Here is a 7276-nt window from a genome sequence, read left to right on the forward strand (position 1 = left end):
ATGAAATTCAACAAGGGCAAGTGTAGGGTACTGCATCTGGGGAGGAATAACCCCCTGCATCAGTACAGGTTGGGTGCTGACCTGCTGGAGAGCAGCTCTGTGGAAAGGGACCTGGGAGTCCTGGTGGACAACAGGATGACCATGAGCCAGCAATGTACCCTGGTGGCCAAGAAGGCGAATGGCATCCTGAGTGTGGCCAGCAGGTCAAGGGAGGTCATCTTCCCCCTCTACTCTGACCTGGTGAGGTCGCATCTGGAGTATTGTGTCCAGTTCTGGGCTCCCCAGTTCAAGAAGGACAGGGATCTGCTGGAGAGGGTCCAGCAAAGGGCTACAAAGATGATTAGGGGTTTGGAGCATCTTTCTTATGAGGAATGGCTGAGGGACTTGGGTCTTTTTAGTCTAGAGAAAAGAAGACTGAGGGGGGGGATCTTAATAATGCTTATAAATACATAAAGGGAGGGTGCCAGGTAGATGGGACCAGTCTTTTTCAGTGGTGCCCAGTGATAGGACAAGAGGTAACGGGCACAAACTTGAATATAGGAAGTTCCATCTAAACATGAGGAGGGACTTCTTTACTTTGAGGGTGGCAGAGCACTGGAACAGGCTGCCCAGAGAAGTTGTGGAGTCTCTGACTCTGGAGACATTCAAAACCCACCTGGATGCTGTCCTGTGCAACCTGCTGTAGGTGACCCTGCTCTGGCAGGGGGGTTGGACTAGATCTCCAGAGGTCCCTTCCAACCCTGACCATTCTATGATTCTGCGATCTTCAAGGTCCCTTCCAACCTAAACCAAACTATGATTCTATGAAGTAGTATAGCTCTCATCAGAGAATTAGAAATGTTATTTGAAACCAATCAACCGTGAGTTGTACATGCACAATATACTGAGGCCACCCTGAATGTAGGATGCCTTGAGCTCTCAATAGAAGGTGAAATAAATCTGGAGATCCAGTGGGATCAATCACCAGGTATCAGCATCACCCATATACTTGCTGGTTGCTCCTGTCTGTGGGAGGACAAGATCATAAGATGCCCTTCCTCCCATGGAGGAATCCTCACACTCTGTGGGAGCATGCTGGGTCCCTCTACTTGGGGTAAGAACCTCACAACTTAGCTCTGATCTCCCACTATATGGAATAACTCAACCCTTGGTCACTCACACAAAAGCTGATCACATCAGGCTATTTCTCCCCTGGCAGCAGTTCAGCTACCTTGAAGTGGTATTGGAGGGGCTGCCTCCTCCTCTCAGCATCAACCCCTGCCTGACAGATGGACTTTGATGAGACTGAGTAAAGTGCAGTAATGATGTAATAAGAACTGACTTCAGTAGCTGGCGCCCAGCAACTTCCTCGAGATTGACATCTTCAACCTGTGGACTGTGGGCATGGACTGCATCAGGTACACCAGCCACGAGCTTCAAATACAGCACGTACCAGTCCAGTACCGCACACCATCTCATGTACCCAGAGAGACTGTTCTCACAGATGGAGCCTACCACGGCAGGGATGGGGGTAATTTCCCCAAGGAGCCGGCAGGGGGCAGGTATTCCATACCACGTGACCCATGCCCGGGCTATAAGAGGAGCTAGCCGGGGAGAGGAGAGCAGTCGCCACTTGGGGGTGGGCTGTGGCAGTGCAGGTCCGGTCGGTGTGCTACGCGGCGGTACTGTAATCACATTTTCATCTTTCCTTTTGCTGTTCTGTTAAATTGCATTCTTTTAACCCACGAGTTTTGCCCTGTCAATTTCTTTTTCCACGACTGTGAGAGTTGCGTGAGCGGCTGCGTGGTTCTTTGTTGCTGGCTGAGGCCAAACCACGACACCAAGGCATCCTTAGGAAAATAAGTTACCAGCCAAGTTGGAATACTTTCCTTGTCTGCTTTCTGTGGATCCAAGAAGCCCAGCCCAGGTCTGCAGTGGACTCAGCCACTGCATGGCCAGGCCCTGGCTCTGCAGCTTGTTCTGGTGATCGACCCTGGTTCTTGGGCACTTGGTATGTCTAGGCTGGCACTCGCAGTCCTGGTTAAATAGGGGAACTTCTAGACAGTGGTGCTTACAATTAAAATTACTTTATAAGAGTCTCAAACAGTATGTGGTTTCCCAGAAAGCATGTTTCAAAGCTGTCACTGAAGTCGCAGATGTGTTCCTGGCAGTGAGCAAGCAGTGGCTTTGCTGCAGGCACCGCAGTAAGTCAATGAAACCCACTCAAAGAAGTCTCTGGAGTGCCCAAGCATCCCTACTTTCATTTGAGACAAGTTCCTACCTTTGCAGAAAAAGTTTAAATTTTTTTCCAGCCCCCAAAAAAGAAGCAGTCAAAACAACAGTTGAAAAAAGCAGAGGGCTTGCACCTTGTTTTCTATATGCTGTGTATGTTTATATAGTTACAATCTCCATCTCCCTTCGCCAAGTTTGAAGTTTTTCTACCAGTTGCTACCAGTCTTTGAGTTAATGTTTCTGTCCCTTCTTGTGGCATGAGAAACCATCACAGGGAAGCTGTATTAGGATACATGAGAAACAGAGATGCTGACACTAAAAATGTGTCTGGGGTACAGAGCAAGGCAACCACTTTTTCTGCCTTTCTGGTCAGCATTTATTAATAAAAATATAAGAGTGAAAGCCACAAAGTTTTCAGGTGGAAATGTAATTTGAAGATTGATAGTACTCCATTATGGGCTGGCACTGTAGCACTCACTGTCTCCTTAGCCTCTCTGCTTTGAAGTGGCATACAGCTAAAACTGAAAACATTTCCAGTTCATTCTGGAAAGACGTTACCTAAAAAAAGTAGTTGGGTAATTAAGTGCTCCTTGATTTTGTCAGAAGAGACTAAACTTTTGCGTATTTTCCTGTTTTCAGACACCAACCCAGAGGACTTTCAAGAATTTCAAGCTCAGCAATTTGACATTGCTGATATTTAAGAAGGAAAGGCAAATGAACATTGCTATTGCAAACAATAAAACAATATATTTTAAATCCTTATATGACTGTTGTTGTAAGAGTGCACACCACAGCTTGTTCTCATTGATGTGACTATGTCAGATATTTTTTTTGGTATAAAAGTGAAAATAAAAAGGAGACAAAATAGATCAGGGCTTCACTTGTTTTCAGATTTGCCCTAAAATCTAGGGAGCAGCATGTAACAGAATGACACTTGCTTAAAACATTCTCAGGAAAAGTTTGAATCTATTGCCATTTTGGATTCAGTATTAAACAGGGTGGGGAAGAAAGCACAATTTTGTCTGTCTAGTGTGTGTTGGAAACAACAGGTTGCATCAAGCATGAAATGGATGTTAGAAGAGATGGGAGCTGTCTGTCCAAGCCAAGGGCTTCTCAGTACCTTTCCATTCACGCTTAGTCCCTGCTAGGAAGAAGTTTTATCTCCTTTAGAGCAGTTTAACTCCTTTGGAGACTTAGTTATCTTGGGCATACCTCCTCTAAGAACTCTATTAGACCTCACTACCCTCTCACCCCCAGAAAACTATGAGTAACGCTATCAAAACCTGTAAAAGCAAAAAAGCTAACTGCAGGGCTTTGTAGTCACATCTTATGCAGTGCATGACTTGCATGTGACTAAAACCAAGAGAGACATATGGAGATAAATGCAGAATCACTCATAGAGAGAAAATAATCTTAACTTTCACATACACAAAGCCAGGCTTTGACCTGCTGTCCCCACTCAGAGCTGAGCTCTCTCATCAGGTATTGCAATCCTATGAAAATAAGTCACTAAGTTAAAAAAAACTCCAAACACTGAATTAAGCATTAGTAGCCATTAGGAAAGGATTATAAAACAAATAGAAAAAAAAAAATGTATCACAATGCACTATATAATTCAATGCATAGAAAGATTTTGGATACCACATGCATTTCTACTACATCATTTTTCAAAATGAAGCTATGAAAGTAGGGGAGAACAAGCTTCAAGGACAGCTGAAGAGTAGGATATTGCAGGCTACAGGACAATTACTTTAAAAAGGACAATAGGAAACAGTACTTCAGTGGGGAGGAGGGACACACACGACACAACATGGAGACAGAGGGGGAATACAGTGATTTAAAAATCAGAAGCAGCCCTGAGAAAATGAATAGCCATGGTTGTTTCCCAGCACAAGATTACAGGGGGAAATACTGATTTAAATTATCAGGTGAGAGTATAAAACCAAACCAAAACAAAAAAAAGAGAAGTTTACTGTTCTTACTACAATAAAAATACCCTTAGGTTTATGATGTTTATAAAGGCTTGGGCTACAGGAAGAGTTTTCACCATGGACTAGTCCACCATTGCCAAGGCTTCTGGTAGCAGCGCAGCCTTGGGACCTGTCCCACAAGGGAACCCAGAGTCCCACAGCAAAAAGCATGACACTGGAGCACTCCCCTGGCACAGCACTTCACTACAAGAGGTCCTCCAGTTGCAGTCCTCCTTTTCCCTTGGCTTCACCAAACCCAACTTCACTCACCACACTTTCAACCAAGGATTGAAAGGCTAGTTACTTTGGAGCAACGCAGCGGGTATTGACATGGCTTTTGTCAAATTATGCTTAAAAGATGAGAAAAGGCACCTTCTTCTAGCTGTACATAGGCTGTAACTGCAGTATCATTCATTTATGAACTAGAACACAGACCATAAAGCAAATTTACATCTTCCCTATCGTGCATTTGCATTTCACTGGATAGAGCCCCTTCTCTGGGCAGAAATCCTGTATGAATGGTTTGGGTGGGGTGCAACCTGGGCAGAAGGCAGTTACTTGTAACATGCACACAAGCACACTGTGGGCACAGCACAGAGGGTGTACATCTGGCCTGCAGTGAATACATTTTGCACAAGTGGTCTGCACACAGTGAATGCAACAGGCCAGGCCCACCTTGACCCACCTGCAGCATGTGCTGGTCAGAACACAACAGCACACATCAGCTCAATCAGAAAACATGACCACAGCCAGCCTCCAAACCCCTGCCAGCCTCCGAACCTCCACCCATCCCTCCCGCCTGCAGTCAGAGGCTCTCGTCCTGCTCCAGCAGCAGGGAAGGAGCACCCTGGCCTTTTGCCACACTAGTTTGTCAACTTTGAGCTTGCCTATTTCCAGGCTCTCTTCCAGACTATGCCACAGCCCTTGACCACTGGAGGCTGGAAGATGAGATGCAGGCTTTGGCTCTTGTGCTGTCAGAAGCTGTGAGTTTCCAACCTCCCCTGACAGAAAACATACTGGCTTGCTCAACTGGTATCCACAGAAACCAGTCATAGCTTAAACAGCCAAAACTTTTGCTTTTGTTTCAGAAGGTGCTGTTGGGACCGTACAATGGGATGCTGGAGCTCACTATGTCTGTTGTGTTGACACACAGGGGTAGCCTGCAAGTTCAGGAACAGCAAAGTCCAGCTATTACAGACAAAGATTTGCCCCACGGTCATACTCTGGGCTTGGGAAACCTCCTACCCCTCACGTTTCCATCAGAGACCGTGCAGTCCCTGTGTATAAGCATTTAAACAAGCTCCTATTGCACAACCACCTCCTTCTGGAATATTGTGCAATGCAGACAAAGCTCCATGTGTGGCCTCTGGCAAGTAAATACACTGCAGTTCCTCATCTTTAAAACTGAGCAGATGATAGATCTCTCTTACCCCCACTGTCTTCGAAGCTGGGCTGCAGTCAAAGACTACTTTGGAGTCCTGGGGCTCCCGCTCACCAGGGTCTAACCTCTCACCAAAGGTTAACTCTTTTCTGAGTGCTACAAACACACTTCAAATGCTTCCATTCCCCAAGACCTTCTCCTGGTTTGAAATACCGGAAGAGAACAACATCCCGCCAGGACCCTGCAGGGTGGAGGGAAGGCAGGGGCACGCAGACCAGTGGGAGGCTGCTGAGCAAAGGTGGTCAGCTCTCGCAGACCCTCAGCACCACTCGGGAACCACCATCTCTGCCCTGCACCTCATTCACCACGTGTAGCCTCACAGCTTGGCACCAGAGCTGCATGGAGAATAGCGGCCACCATTAGACCCTTTGAAACTCAGTCAGCAGTTTCTCATAACAACAAGGAACTTATGTCCTGGCATGGGTCCGTTCAGCTCTATGGCATGTGTGCAAACAGTACTGGGCAAATGGGCTGCAGCCGGCATATACTGAAACAGGACTCCATGACAGCCCAAACACGGCCAGTGAGAAGCAAGGGACCACGACCCATGGAGATACAGCACTTTCCTTGGTGCAGATCTAGGTGCCAAATTCAGCAGCTGGCCACTGCACCATCTGGGCAAATGAGAAACAAATCAGAAATCCTTGTTTCAAACAACTGCAGGGGCTTCAGTGCTACACCTGGCCTCGAAAACATTCTGTTAGCACTGTCAGAGGTATCTGACATCTCAGAGAGCTGGATTGTAGAGAGTAGAGGCCACGAACAAATCTGTACATCCTGCCATCTTCTGAGCTCACGCTCTGGAGGAGTATAAAAATAACATGGATGGCAAAGACATATGTAATATTCCGTAGGCCAACATTTTTTTTTTGTTAAACAGCATCCAAATGTAGTGAACAAAAAAGATCAACCAATTTACTTTTACTGGCTCAGTAACTGCTTAGCTAATGTATTTATATATTTTCAAAGTTTCTCTTAAAATGAGTTGACTTTTCAACTTTTATATATCACAATAATTCATTTAAAAAGTAAGAAAAACTTTATTGGTCCATTAAACGTTAAATTCATAACAATAAATTCACTTAGTATACAAAAGGAAGTGTCCATAAAAACCATTAACATGCTTTAAAAAGGCAAAGCCGTTGACTATTTTACAATTAAGTTCTTACAATTCTGAAATCCTTACCAATCCTTAAAAGTCCAAGTGTTACAGTTACTACAGATCACAACACTCAGAAAAAAATGTTAAATAAACTAGCAAACCTCCACTTCACTGGGCTACAGCATAATAAAAAAACCCCACACATACACACCAAAACGTTCCCTTGAGATATTAAGAACCTTGAAAAGGACTAATTAAAAACCCCTTACTACGGACGGACCCAGACGCAGACCAATATGATCAATGCTGAAGCCACTTTATTAAAATACTTAAGCCATTATATACTTTTTACTACAACGTGGGCTAGCTCTGCGGCTTGTGCTCATTGGTTTCTAGACTTATACACACAAACTATTATTGGTTAAATGCAGCTGTAACTTATTATCTACACTTTGTTACTATTTCTACCAAGTCAGTCTTTTAATTAATACACATTCCGCATCTGTTGGGGAGTAGCAGTAGTTTCAGTGTCAGCGCATGATTTCCTCCTTC

The sequence above is a fragment of the Charadrius vociferus genome, unplaced genomic scaffold, assembly GCF_000708025.1.
Source record: "Charadrius vociferus isolate BGI_N301 unplaced genomic scaffold, ASM70802v2 scaffold237, whole genome shotgun sequence".
Classification (NCBI taxonomy): domain Eukaryota; kingdom Metazoa; phylum Chordata; class Aves; order Charadriiformes; family Charadriidae; genus Charadrius; species Charadrius vociferus.